Source organism: Meleagris gallopavo, chromosome 4 (genome assembly GCF_905368555.1).
Source record: "Meleagris gallopavo chromosome 4, MGAL_WU_HG_1.1, whole genome shotgun sequence".
In the NCBI taxonomy this organism is placed as follows: domain Eukaryota; kingdom Metazoa; phylum Chordata; class Aves; order Galliformes; family Phasianidae; genus Meleagris; species Meleagris gallopavo.
The window spans coordinates 53,440,317-53,455,666 of NC_139407.1; positions in this window are offsets into that span (position 1 = coordinate 53,440,317).

A 15,350-nucleotide genomic window follows, 5' to 3' on the forward strand; every position below is an offset into this window, starting at 1 on the left:
GTGGCTGAAATGAATACATCAGCCCATTTGCTGCAGCCCCTAAGAGCAGACACAAGATCTGTTCTGCCATTGCTGCTGATTTCCAGGAGAGAGGCAGGATGAGTGCAGGAAGGTCTCCAGCTGCCAAACTGCAAACAGAAGTCCCGAATGTGAGGAAAATGCTGAGATTTAATTTGCTGTTGTTTGAATGGCCCTATAAAAGCCAGCACAGAGAGTCCTGATACAATATCATGACAAAATACCTTGGAAAACAGAAGCAGTCAATCAGTTCAGAAGCTCATAGGCTCAGTATTTTGTTAATACTGACAGAGACAGAGCACACATCTGAGGGAGGGAAGAGCTGTACCAGACATTTTCCACTTGTCCATAGGGTGCACCTGATACCTACTGATTCCAAAGACTTGGGAAGGGACAGAAGGACATCTGCCATGTCCCTCAGGAAGAGGGTTGTGAGGTCCCTCCAGTACTTCCACCAGTGACACCATATTTGGGCCTTAATGATGTTCTTGAGTTCTTGTTGTCTCAAAAACTTGCCTCTGTGCCTCTCTTTTCCTTCTGCAGGACTTCTACCTGCAGGCCCACCAGAGCAGTAGGTAGGGCCAACATGTCCTGCAGGAGGAAGGGAGAGCTGTGGCCTTCGGGAAGGTCCCCAGCATGGCAGAGACAACTGGCAAGAGGGCCATTCTCTGGGTAAGTTCTGAGAGAAGCACAGCTCCCAGCTCTGTATTCCCCCAAATGGGATCCCTCTCCCATGGGTATGAATATGTAATACAGTATCACGAAATACTCATGGGTACATTAGCCAGGTAGGTTTCAGGAGACAGCAACAAGACTGAAAAGCATTGTTTGCAGACATGGAAACAGTTCCTTTAATTGACAGTGCACTGTGGCTTTTTCTGTGGATAATCATCATCGACATTAGATGAACTAGATAAGGACAGAGGCTGTGTAAAAAAAATGCATCCTTTTGTACAACATTGATGCTACTCACTCCTCATCTTCAGAAAGGCTTATCTATTAATTTAAACAGGGTAAGAGAGGCTTTCTTTGCTGACCTACACTGTATAAAGTAAAATATGGTTGCTAAAATGGAATGGCTGACTTTGCTATAAAGGTCCGAGTTTCTCTTCTCCCTTACCTGATAAATGAGTGTCATCAGAATTACTGTGCTCTCCTGAAGCAATTAGTCATTATTGGATGATGAAAAGTATTTATCAAAACTTCAGGCATGGTGCGATTGATCTTCATTTGAGCTGGAAGGGTTTCCGTGCTGGGTTTTGGAGAAGGAATCCATCAGTGGCACAGCCATCAAACAGAAGGTGGCAGGAATATCCTTGTCAGAGAGATGTATGACTATGCAGAAATTCAAAAAAGTGCCAAAAGTGCAGCTCAGCAGCAGAAGTGGTTGCTATCACCTGGTAAAGCCAGCAGGGTTCTGAGCAGGAGATGGAAAGAGCAGTTAACCAACCTACCTGAATGGGGAACACCACAGCCTACCTCAAGACATTCACAGAGGTATTTTAACTAAAGATTTACACAATCGTGGAATCCTGAAATCCTCTGAGTATAGTGCAGTAGCTGGAGACCTCCTTGGGAACAGCTCATCAGTATTTGCAACCTTAAAAACCTACCAAAGAGCTATTCCAACATGATGTGTTCGATTTACCTTGTTCAGAAATTCCAGTTTTGAGATACACTACCTGGATCAAAGCATTCTAAAACAACATTTAAAGCAGCTCCTACAGCACTGGGTTTTTGAGCAACAGATGTGGTTGAGAAGACGTGAGGATGACTGGTCTTGGCCTTGTAAAATGCCTTGAGCACCAGATAAATGTTGTCAGTTTTTAGAAAGTTTCCATGTGATTCAAGTGGTTTGTGGATGAACATAGTGCAGAAACTCTCCTTGTGTGTAAATCACCATTTCTACATGTGAAATAGGTTAACATTTATTCAGGAAAGGCAGCCTAACTCCTCAAGACACCCGTTTCCTTGTGCTGCTCAGTAATTCACATACAAATAAATTAGATGTGTAGCTGAACTGGAAACACAGAGGTGTCAGCGGGAGTTGCATTTGCCATTGCCTCCCTTCCTGGGGCAAGTATTGCAGCAGCAAAGCATTATATACCAACTCATTTGGACCCCTAAATAAGCAGACAGGCAAGATTTGTTTTGCTGTTGTTGTTGTTTGTTTTCTAATGAATGTTTATTTTCTTTCCTTTTTCTTCTACTTTTTTTTTTTTTTTAGCTTAGAGGGACCAATTTTTTATTGTTTTTATAGAAACAAGAATAAATTCAAACTAACCTACTGAACAAAGTTGGGTTACTCTGGATTAACAGTGGTATAAGTAAGAGCAGAACTTGGCACAATGTCGCCAAATTAATAAACCTAAATGTTTTTCAACTAATGGAGTGGCTTGAATTTGATCAAGCAGATTTTGCTTTTAATCTGTGGAAGAAAAATGTGTTTGCTTGACCTGTAAAGCAAATTATGCCAAATTTGATCATGAAACAATATTTATGCCTAATTTTTAATGCACTAAAAACAACCGAAGTGGGAAATGCTGATACACTAGCGTAACTATGACTGTGGAAATGGAACTAATGTAATAACTAAAACAAATGGGCGTAATGAAAGAATAAACCCATGCCAGTTGGTAATTCCTTAAAATTGCATGACTTTGAGACTAATGAGTAGGAGGGGGAGTCAGGAGCTACGGCACACCTGACATTTGCAGAGCATTGCGTTGTACAGCATTGCTGTAAGTGTCTGAGACCAAGAACACAGCAAAGTAATGAGCTCTGGAGCATGGTAAGAAGGAATGACATGGGTGTGCCCGCAAGAGGGTCAAATCCTGCATATTTCTACTGAAAGTGGGCTCAGAACATTGACATATTTCTCATTTGTTCTACTTGAAGAAAATCAGCTAACAGTGTACATTCTTGGCAGACGGCACATGCAACGGAGTTCTGACTCTGCATATCTCCAAAAATGGTAATAATTGCACAGCAAAGTAAAACTGGATAGATGCAGGGAGAAATGGCTTCCACTGTGAGTGGTTTTGTTCAGATTTTTAAGTATCCTTTTAATGTTGTTAATAGATCTTTGTAAAAATAAATTATTTAAGGAGGCTTATCTTGAAAATGCTACTAGAATTATGACTAGGAAACATATGAATCATTGCTGTTCCACAGCACAATTAATTTCCATCACTGTGTTTCTGACCTACTTACACAGACCGCAAACACTAATCTCAGTGGGTAATTAAAAGAGTGTAAATATCATTTGTCCAGTCCCCAATGATTTGTTTTAGAAATCCAATGAGCTCTCTACAGTAAACTTGCAGATAAGAAATCCTCAGCTACATATAGACTTTAATTATCATATAATACTAATGATTCTTAATACTTGGTTTCATATTTTACACTTACAATAATACAAACTGTGTTTAACAGGTAATTAAATTTTTTCACCCACAAATTTATTTCCCTGACATCACTCTGATGCAATGAAATGTGGATACATTGTGCAAAACAGGCAGCTAGATCTGTCTTTAATTTATCTCAGATAAAATATGTGCAATATTTTCGTTGATGTAAATGAAGTTTCCTTCAAAATTTACTCCTGGCCTTCTAAATGCATGCATATATTTCAGACATGGGCCAAAGTAATCAGTTTCACAGTCAAGAAAATATTTGGCTAAATGTCATCCTGGTTTAGTGTTAAAAGAAAATTAACAATTAGAAATATATGTATTAGTTGTATGTATAATAGATTACACTTGATGTCATAAAAAAGTGATGAAATAGATAGTCATACAGATAGAATGAATGTTACAGGCACAGAAAAATGAGAAGAGAAGCAAAAGGAAAAAATCCATGACAGCAAGTGATGATTTTATACAGTACAGTAAGAGTGATGGCTATCTCAGCAATGCTCTAACTTTGTAACTAGTTAAAAATGGTAATTATTTAATAATGATGAGGATTTTCTTTCCCTGGTTTTGGTTTTTGTTTTTAATTCTTTTTTCTGATTCATTCCTATTTACTTGTTCCTTTGTTTTTTTTCCAAACTCCATTCTTTACCATGAGGGTAAGATGGAAGCAGCAGCCATCTCAGAACTCTGAATGGGCTATCTGCTGGTTGACCCTTGCTTCGAAGGACTGAGTGAAATCCCTACTGTAGACAATCCCACAGAAAGTGTTTCTCAAGCAGCAGTTGTACACCAATCCCTAAACATTCCAGAGCTTGATAAGGAAGCATATTTCAGAAGTAAATGTAGTAAGCTGTACTGTAACAGGCTCTTCAGCCCTAGTGTTCTTTTTAGTGACTGTAAGAATGCTCTCTGCTCACCGCTTGCTAGTGAGAGTCAGGACACAGAGCTGAGACAGGAGAAGCCAATGTAAGGCCATTGCTATCAGAGCCTCCTGAGAGAGAAAGTTGTTCAACTGCAAGTGGCAGAGAAGTCTGAAAAGGGATTGCATGCAATGAAGCTATCCTTTAGCTGTGACATGCAGCACCTGGCTGCATGTAGTAAATGAAGTAATGCATGAAGTAAAATAAAAATTTCTGTTGCGGAAATAATTCTTCAAACATTATAGTAATAGAAAAGTACTCCTTTACCACCTAGCCAACACAAAACCTGGTGAACAATTGTTCTCGTTCTGCTTTATTTTGGTTTTGGAACTTCCTAATTAAATTAGCTTTGGGTAGAATGCAAGCACAATGAATTCCAGCTGTAAAGGTCACATTTTGAAATTATTATAAGCCACTTAACAGAAGCCTAAAAGAAAAAATGCTTTCTCAGCCTCTGTGACTGCCTTGCAACACTGTAACAGCACTGCCCTAGCAGTATTTCTGTAATTAACCAGCCTTTGCAGCAGCCTGCAGAAAAGGAAACGCTGGTGACTGAGATGTGCTGACACAATAGGGAGCCTTGCACAAGGGTTACCTCAGGAGGGTCCAATCTTTCGGCTTGGCTGGGCCGCACGGAGTGAAGAGGAACTGTTGAGGGCCATGTCTATCAAGGCTGCTCCAAAAGTAATGCCTCTTAATTATTTCCACAGACACAACTGATACAAAGAGTACAATAACACGATTTGACAGAGCAAATTCTCAGCTCTGTAGTACTTTTTTTTTTTCCATCACAGCCACCATTATTAGCCAGGTGTGTTCAACAGTGATGAACAAGTGCCTGCATGATGCTCTTGGAACAATCTGCACCAGTGGGTGTGACCCACTGTTGCTGTCACCACTGCTGAAACGCACCGCCGCTGCTTCATGTGCTCACATCCACTGTTTGGTCTCCATAAACGTTTGGAGCCGACAAATGTTTGTGGGAGTTATTTTCTGCATGGCGGAATTCAGTGACACACCTTTGCTTCATCTGCTCTTCTGTGTCAGACACCATGTTGTCAGACTGCCCCTCTCCCTGCCATCTGTCACATGGCAACAACCTGTAAGAGACCATTGCTGAGAAGCTTCAACCTCTGATGCCGTAGCACCAACACCAACACCCGCCTATGACATTGTGGGCCGTCATCATAAAATAAGTGGCATTACTTTTGGAGCAGCCCTCATAAAATATAGAATACAATGTATATATTTAACGACACTTATTTTTATATTTAATATTTTTATTAATACCAAAAAGAAGGTGTAGCAGAAATGCTAAGTCACGGATTGAACTAGCTATGGAGCACCTGGTGGGAAGGCAGGGCCAACCCAGGGGAGCTTAGGTGCATGCAATGAAGGGTGGAGCCAGGATGGACCCCTTCCTAGATCTCATTTAAGGGTTGGCAGTGGTGGCAAGGGTGTACTACTGGAGATCTCTGCATACCTGAATCCTTCTGAAGGTAAGCAGTTTGTGATTTGGATTCCCCCCCTCCCTTTTTTTTTTTTTTTTTTTTTTTTTTTTTCATCCTCTTTCTACTTGTTTCTTTGCCCACTGCTGTTGTGTCTGAGTGCATCCTTGCTTGCTGTAGCCTAGGGTCTTGCTGCTCTGCTGTCTTTTGCTTTCCGTTGCATTTCAATCACATTGCAGAAGGCAACAAAGCCATAAGACTGGGGGATATTTGAACCTGTTTCTGTGAAACTGATGCATCAGCTTGTTTGATGGCAGTGGCTACAGCTCTAGTGAGGTCTCAAGGGATTTGTTGGAGAGAGATATATATTTTTTTAGTTATTCTTTTCTTATATTCTATCCTTAAAAACATTTCTTTACAAATGTATGTACTGCCAAAAAGCAGTGATGTGAATGAGGTGTGACTATGAGGGGAGGGGTATTTCTCTCTGTCAAGAGAGGGCTTGTTAATGTCTGGTGAAGAGACGCAATTAGACTTTTGAGTTGAGTGTCTGGTTACAGCTCTATGCATTCCATTTCAAAATCCTCAGGTAATTTATTTGTCAGCTGAAAATGGAGTTGCAAATAAACCAAAAAACTGATGTTTTTTCCAGCAATCTTGAAACTTTTATTGTCAAATTGCTTTATCCAAATGGAAAGCACAGCTGCGTATTTTCCCTGTTCACAGGGCTGTGTTTAGCCAGTATATTGAAAGGCATGACAAGGTCTCCCTGCTACAGCTATTTTACTTTAGAGAAAGCAGTTACTCAACTTCTGTTCTGTGTCTTGTTACTTTCAGATCCTCAGGTGTTCCTGTGAGAGAAACATGTGCTTACCATGTGCAATATTATCTCCTATGCTTTCTAAGTACTCTTTAGTGACAAAAGGTAAAGCACAACTTTAGGGAGTGGTTGCTCTGATATGTGAGAATGTTATTCTACAGGAAACACACCTGTATAGATAGTAATGTGATCACCATAATAAAAAAATAAGGTAATAACATGATTTCTCCAATGTAAAAAAAATATTTTAATAGCTAAGGGACAAATTATGGCAAAAAAAAGAGACAACTTTCTTCCGTTCAGGTCCATCTGAGCTTTGTGGCTGATTGAGGACACCTATGTTGTGACTGACTGCATCCAGGTCAGTTTATGATTACTTTTCTCAATCAGTCCTTGTTTTGGCTGATAACAGACCAAAAATGAGAACCAAAATTGAGGAAAAGCTACGCAAACCACACATCAAACAATGAAAATGAAAGATGTAAGAATACTGTGTTTCCTGTGGAGAAACACACTTAAGAAAAAAAAAGACTTGCATATTTTCTTGAGGCACACAAATTCAATCTACATATCTGTATCCCACAGCAGCTTTAATCTTCTAGGAGTATGTGCTTCTTGTGGAACCTCTCTTCTTGAACGACGTTGGAGGTTTTTACAGTTGCTAGCAGAACTTGCAAGTGGAGCTGAGAGATCTAGCTGAGAGCCATGAGACAGTTATCCTCTCTGCTTTAGGCAGTGTACAAATCACACAGTCCAGCAAGTAATACTTGCACTTGCTTTCTGCATTGCATTTCATAGCCGTTATTTTCCACTTCCAAATGCAGAGTTGGATTGTACTCATGTTATAGGTTTTTTCTGTATAGTTTAAAAATCAGCATTTGTTAGACTGTTTAAAGCATGTGCGTTTAAGATATTGAACAGCGATGTGTGACTTAAGTAGCAAACTCCAGTATTTTTACATGCTGTAAAAAATGCAGAAAGCTTCCTCATACCTTCCCTCCACTACATATTCATTTTTCTTATATCTGCCAGATGGTGTGGAGCAAATTATTCTAGTGCTCAGACCATGAGAATTTTAAGCAGATGAATGTAACAGTCTGCACAGCACTTTGCCTCCTTTTATCATTGACTGTGGTACTGGTCTGTTTGATCACACCCCAGAACAAACAAATCTCATTAATCAGTATTTTCCTTTTCTTACCCTTGGCTGACTTTTTTTTCTTCCTTCTCCATTCACTTCTGGAGACTCTTTTTGGAAGCTTTGTTTTTAGATGGAGATAAGTTTTGTTTGCTTCTTCAGTGCTTTTATTTAAAATTGAATTTAGCTTTAAGAAAAAATGCTATCTTGATAAAGATGAAATAGCACTGTTCATGTATAAATGAAACTTGGCCTGGACATCTATAATGGAAGTTATCCACTAGTAGTCTGCAGCAATTTACATCTCTGTAGTAGAAAAGTTAATGCAATTTAAAATCCATGTGCCTTATATCACTAAGACTTACTGAAGCAGTCATTAAAGATTCTGAGTTGCACAACCTGGATATAGTTACCTTACCTCAAGTGTCAGCTGACTACTTGATAATGTCTTCTAATTTACTCTGCCATTACTAAAGTAGTCTCAAAGCACTTCTTACTTTCTGCTTCGCTTTCAGTTAATTGAGAGGAACCTTTGGAGATCATCTGGTTTAACTTCCCACATGAAGTGGAACTGCTGCTGATACTGGATCAGGCCAGCCATGGCTTTTTCTGGGTGAGCACTGAAAACCCTGGAGTATGGAGACTTTGTCTCCCATGGAACAGCAGTATGAACCTACTCTCATGTTGTGGTGTCTTCCCCCTGAAAGTGGTTTTCCATGGGTTTAGTCCAAACCCCTCTAAACAAAATCTGCGTCCATTTCCCCCCCCTTGTTATATTTTCTGTCTTTACTGAGAAAAGTTTGAGTCTGTCATCTTTGTGGCTCCCATTCAAAAAATAATAGGCTGCTAATAGATTACTGCTTAGCTCTTCCTTGCCCGACTGAACTAGCTCAGCTCCTTCAGCTGCTTCTCACTGATGGCTCCCATATGATACCCCTGTCTTTGAAGGACTATCTCCGGTTTGTGAACATTTCCTTCAAAAGTTCCTGTCTGAACTTGGACACAGATATGCCCTGGCATACACCCTGGCCATCACTCTCTTCACAGCTGACTTAAGAAAAGATTCTATTTAATATCCTCAGCTACTGAGTTCTTAATGTAGGTCCCTTAAATTAGGACCTTGACCCTAAAGATCTATGGCTCTTAGAGAACTGTAGTGGAATATACAACTCTTGGTACAGTCGTGGCTATGATTCCAAGCATTGTGGGGCTGATTAAAGGGTTTCAGGCAGATCATTCCAGTAAGGAACTTTTGTCTGGTAGAATGAATAAACTGTGTCCACTCCTCTTCCAGGTTAAAAAGAGAAGGTAATGAAGTTATTTTTGCAGGCCAACACACCTTTACTTGAGTACTCTTAAAAGTAATATAAAGAAAAATACAGTCTCTTACTTGGTTACTACCCCTAATAAGCTCCTTGCTGGAGAGAGGAAGTAGTCAAATGTTCTGGGATTTTTGGGGGGGATATTAATGCTTTTAACACTTGTTTCAAGAGCTAAATTTAATTGGATGGCAATATGCATGTATTTCTAGAAATCTACTTAGAAATATGGAATCTGTACTGGGAGGGAATCTTCTTGTTGAAAGTACAAGAACACTGTGCTCAGTGATAAAGAAAACCTTACTTATCTCCTCTTCAAAATTAGAAGACCTTGTTAATATTCCAGACCTGGTTTATGGAACTGCTGGCAGTAGCTGCAGATATATTTGAATCAAAATGAAAGCTGATGGAAGAAATCAAAAATGCAGTGCAGCAGCTCGGTGTTGATGCATACCAAGGATGGTAAAGACCACATAAAGGAGAGGGCAGGTAGGAAAGTGGCACCTGTGCAGATTGAGATGTACTGCAAAACATGTCTTGAAATATGATGAAACTTAAACTGTATTCACTGAACAACAGCAAGCTCAGAAGTTAGGATAATGCTTAGCTCTGCTCTTGTCTCAGCCAAGGATAAATAGATTAATATGGTATTTAATACAAAGAATCTTTCTGTTCCTCTTTCTTCTTTCTTATTCTCACTTCCCTCAATGACAAAGTCACAGTTGCATACTACACAGCATCTGGGCTCATCTCCTGGGACACCTGTGTCACTGTACCTAGAACATATGGCTGCTTTGCCTTTTCCCCAACCAGCATTTCACCTGCAGCTTTCTCTCTTAATTTGTTCTATTTCTCGTCTTCCTTCTGTATTCTTCTTTTTCCTCCAATTAAATACTATCTATCAGTTTCTTTCTCCTTTGCAGTTTAGAGTTGATTTATCAGCGTTGATAAGTTCTATTTTTTTTTTTTTTTAATCAGGAGTAAATGTTGTATGCAGGAATACATACATAGTATGTGCACAGAGTAGAAAAAGACTTCTTAGGATGGACAGGGTTGTCAAGCCATGAGCTGTATATATTTTAAAACGTTAGGATTAAAGGGGAACAACTGGTAAGGAATAGGATAATTCAGGCTGATGTTTGGAACTTGATACCACTGTGATGGCAAGGAGACACAAGCTTGCCCATTATATGAATGAGTCTTAAGACAAAAAACTGTGATACCCTTCCTGTTCTTTAAATGATTTGTTTTTCAGTCTTCCTGTTACTCTTCCATCTTCACTTTAGAACCATATCCCTTTAGAAAGTCTGAGAAGAGTCTCTGTTAAGAAAGATGGATTTTTTTTTTTCTTCCTTCTGTTCTTGCTTCCCTTTCTCTTGTATCTCTCAGATCTTCTGTTTTTCTGCCCCTGCGCTACTACTGCATTTCTTCTTGGCATTCTCAGCTTTTATACATGCCACTCTTTCTCCTTCCCCCAGGGGGAGCACAATGTTGGAGCTGATGTAATTCTAAAGTAGGATTCTTCCTGGAGCATCCAAACTACATCTTAAAAACCTTATGATGAAATAAATTAGCGTTTTCTTATATTGACCCTATGAAACAAGAGAATTCAGAACAATCAGTTCATTAAGATGTAACTGAAAGCACTGATGCTAATTTCAATCTTAACTACTGTTGAGATAGTTCATAAAAGCAATTTCTTGTAAAATAAACCAGATTATGAATGTCTGTTAACTCATGGGTGTCCAACCTTCTGGCTTTCCTGATCTGCACTGAATGAAGAGGAAGTGTCTTGTGTTGCATAAATGGCTCTGAAAACAATCCTAATTATTTCCATGGAAAATATAACCAATTCCAAGAGCACAATAAGATTATTTGATAGAGCAAATTCTCAGCTATAAAACTTTTTTCTCAAGACAGTCACCACCATTAACTATGCATCTTTCACCAGCAATGAATGACAGCCTGCATGCCATGCTCATGAAAATCTGCACTAGCTATGGTGACTCACTGTTGCCACTGCTGAAGCTCAACACCACCACCTCACTGTGCTCATGTCCAGTATTTGCTCTCCATACACACTCAGCTAGCATCCATGAATGTCAATGGGTGCTGTTAAAGGAAATCAACAACGTGACTTTTGTTTCATCTGTATTTCCATGTCAGACTACCTCTCTGCTGCCATCTGTCATACAGTAACAACAAAGGAAAGTAAAGGAATGTTAGTGGGAAGCTTCAACCTTTGTTGCCATACCACCGACTACTGCAGCTGACATTGAGGGCTTACCTCATAAAGTAAGTAGCATTATTAGTATATATTTTATTAGTATATATTTCATGAGCAGCCTTCATAAAATATACAATATTGTTAATGTATAAGTAACAAAGCATTTTAATTCTTATTATTTTTCTTAAAACATTAAGAGAGGAAAAAACCAAAAGACTAGGGAGATATTTGACTCTGGTTTTGTGCAACCATTAGCTGGTTCAATGCAGTGGCTGCAACTCTTAGTGAGGTCTCAAGGGGTTCATCAGATTTTTGAGGAAACTTTTATTCTTCCTGTGTTTCATCCTTGAAAGCAGCTGTTCACAAACATCATCAGCTTTTGACAGTATGTATGTAAATGAGGTGTGACTGTGAAGTGAAGGATATTTCTCTCTGGTAAGAGGGGGATTATGAAAGTCTTGTGAATTGTGTTGTGATCAGATCTTTGAGTTAAATGTCAGACTGCAACTTTATGCATTCCATTCAATGCATAATTTTGAATTTGCAAGCAATGTATTTATATCAACTGGAAATGGTGTCACAAACAAATTGATGATTTTTTTTTTTTTCAATCTTGAAATCTATTCTCAAAGTTCTTTATCAAAACAGAAAGCATGGCTGTGTACTCCTCACTGTTCAGAGCACTGTGTTTAGCCAACATATCAAAATGCATACAACTACTTGCCATCAGTTGAGTCAGCACTGCCCTCCCTGTGCCCTGATCTTGGCCAGCACGGTGCTGGTAGTGCACTGACTGTGTGGCTGCTGCTGAGCCCACAACTGCAGGCAGAGCTGCAGCTGTACAGTGCAGACATGGGTGGCCACATTGCCAGTTGGGCTGAGCAGCACCTGTGTTAGCTGTTAATTAGTGGTAGTACTAACTACTGAGAATGTTTTAAGTCAGTAACATTAACCACCATGGAATTGGCCAGGAGTGGCACTTTCTTTCAATCAAGACAGAGATGGGAACCACCTGCAGGATCTGTACAGGCAGAGAGATGAAAAAGCTCTACTGGGTCCATTCTGGAGATCACAAGACCTCATTACCTTCAGCTTCCTAGCAAAGTTGCTTTGGATGGTTAGCACTTCCCTGCTACGCTTATCTTCCAAGAAAAATTGATGTATAGTGTTTCCCCAACTCATTTCTATCCAAAAGAGAAAGGGTAACTTAAAAATGTCCAAAAATCTGTCCTTGGTTAATGTGGATTATTTGATTAAAAATTGATCAGAAAGCTTATAAAAACTGTATGTGGGAGAACTTCAGAGTTGCAGAAAAAGTAGGATGGATATTGGAGCTTTCTGTTGAATGAATGTCAACAAATACAGACAACACAGCTGCACAAGTCTTAGAATCATAGCATCACAAGGTTGGAAAGGACCTACAAGATCATCTAGTCCAACCATCCTCTTATAACCATTACTACCCACTAAGCTACTAAGCCATATCATGTCTTGTCCTGGTTATTTTAGATTTGTTAAATGTTCAAGTGAATATGCTATTAAAGAGGTGAGAACATAAGAATATAGCCTGATTTCATACGTTTTATAAGGTCTATAGTGTTTCAGCTTCTCTTTTGGAGGACTCAAAATGTCTTTTCTTTCTTTAGTCTTCCTGCAGATTAAAATGCTTTGCCGTAGGACACTGCACACTTTTCACAGAGTATTTGTACTGAAGTCTTTAGCCCAGCACTCACGCACAGGGGGATGAGCAGCATTCTCTTAGTCTAAAAAGTGAAGACTAGAAATCTTCACTATAAAATCATTCCATTATATTAATTTCCATTAGAATCTATGGGAAAGTAAAGCTAACGTCAAATGATGTGGTATCTTTGAGAAATGCAAAAAGCTGAATAGCTGTTTTTCTAAGAGCTAATATTATTCATGTAAGAAAATATATAATTACTAGCTCATAGATATATTCAAGTGCTAGGTTTTTTTTTTTTTTTTTCCATGGTGAGCAGTGTCAGGTGGTTATGTGTCATGGATTTTTTCAGGAGATCTGGCAGCTGACACAGTGTCCTGTCTCCAGTTGCTTGCCTGCGTCCCTGTGCTATTCCATCTGTTGTCCTTGTTGGGAAACCAAACAAGCTAAGAAACTGCTTTTATGTTGTTGTTGCTAGGCTATTTTTTAGCCCTATCAGTTTCACAGCCTGATGCACTATCCAAATAGCCATGCCATAACAAGGGAGAGGGTTCTGCAGATACAGGAGTGAGCAGTCAGGACTGGGAAGGACAGGGATTGCTTTGACAGTGCTGCAGTACCCTCTCTGAAAATCTTTTTCTCCCATGGAACTACATGCTGCATGTTAAATATGACATAACTGGGTTGTGTGTTACATATTTCATGCGACATTGTATAGGCAGGAGCTGCTTCAAAAAACCTTTGAACTTCAGAATGGAGCACTTCTTTACCTGTGGTAACCTTAATTCTGCTCCCCTTCTTATTACAATAGCGTTATTATAATAGTATCATACTGCTATAACGGTAGCATTAGAAATTCACATATTACATGAAAAATATTCTGCAATTATTATACAATGCTGTACAACATGACAATGTAGAGTATGTATAGAGTATAATTACATATTTTTAGAAAATGAAAAGAAACTTGAACCAGCATTGCGTTGTTTGGGCCATGTAGCCTGCCTCTGACTTACCAAGCATAGATGACTCCCAGTCATTCTCTTTTCTAGAGGCATCTCTTATGACAAGGAAATGTGCACTCACATGATGCAAGATGGGGTTCAAGAAAATGAATCCTGAATGTGAGCAGCTTCTGCTTTCTGCTATGAGTTACACGTCTAAGGAGTCTGAGCAAGACTACGTCCTGTGTAATCTTTAATGATCTTTATCGCCTTCTTCCCCAGTACTTTTTTCAAATCTGGACAAAAAGACAGCACTTACATAATAAATCCAACCTCCATGCATACAGATCAGTAATCCACGTGCCTAGAGCAGGTTGTTATAAGACACAAAAAAGGCCGTACATATGGCTCACCTTTGCAAAGGCAGAAGTTGTGTAACCAGCAAGGTCACTAGTGCTTGAAATACCAAAATGAGCTTTGGAATACATGTGATAGCGGACAATTCTTTATGTTAATCTAGATGTGGCTATTACAATTAAAAAAAAAAAAAAATGCAGGAAGTATATAGTTTGCCTTGTTTTACACGGAGGAACAAGTTGATCAGTATCTTTACCAAAAAAAGTCACTCACCAGAGTATATCAGTCCCTTTGCTTTTGCAAGAAGAAGCAGCTGTAGCAGCACACTCTTCTTTCTCTCTAAAAACAGACTTGCTCATGACAGAGAAGGATATCTTTGCAGAGCAAGCAATGTAATATAATAGCATGTTAAAAAAGAAAGAAAAAAAGAAGAAAGTTAAGCTAATGTCTTCTTTTCGTTCCTTTTGGATTCTTATCTTGGCTTTCTGATTGTTATTCCAAGCTGTGGATAGAAGAATGACACACACTAACAAATAACCTAACTTTGCAAAGCTGGGGCATTACAGAATGAAGTAGTTGAGAGGAAGGCTACAGTCCATTTTGGCACAGCTGGGGAAGCTTAAATTCACTCTCAATGTTTTCACTCGCTGCTGAGGATTTTTTCTGCAAGTGGGCGTTTAATACAGTTGAAAGAAAAAGACTTGATTGCATGGGAAAAGAGTAAGGAAGATCATTAGTTAAAAAAAATTTGGCCCAGCTGGGCAAGAGACAATAATTAATGTTTATGGTTTGTTATGGACTATTTATAGGATATGATGGATTTTTATTCTGTGTAGTTTTCTACTGCTTTGTACTTTGTTATGCAGTCTGGAACTTGTTATGAAGATAAAGACTAGCATTTACTATTTCGTATATCAGTAGTTCACAAGGTAGAGGTTACTAGATCAACTCTTTTACAATTCAGTAGCTTTTGGAGGTGGGCAGAAACTAAGCAAATGAGCTTGCTAATACTTAAGCAAATACTCAAAGCAAAGATGTAACACTGGTAGATCCAGCAAGCCT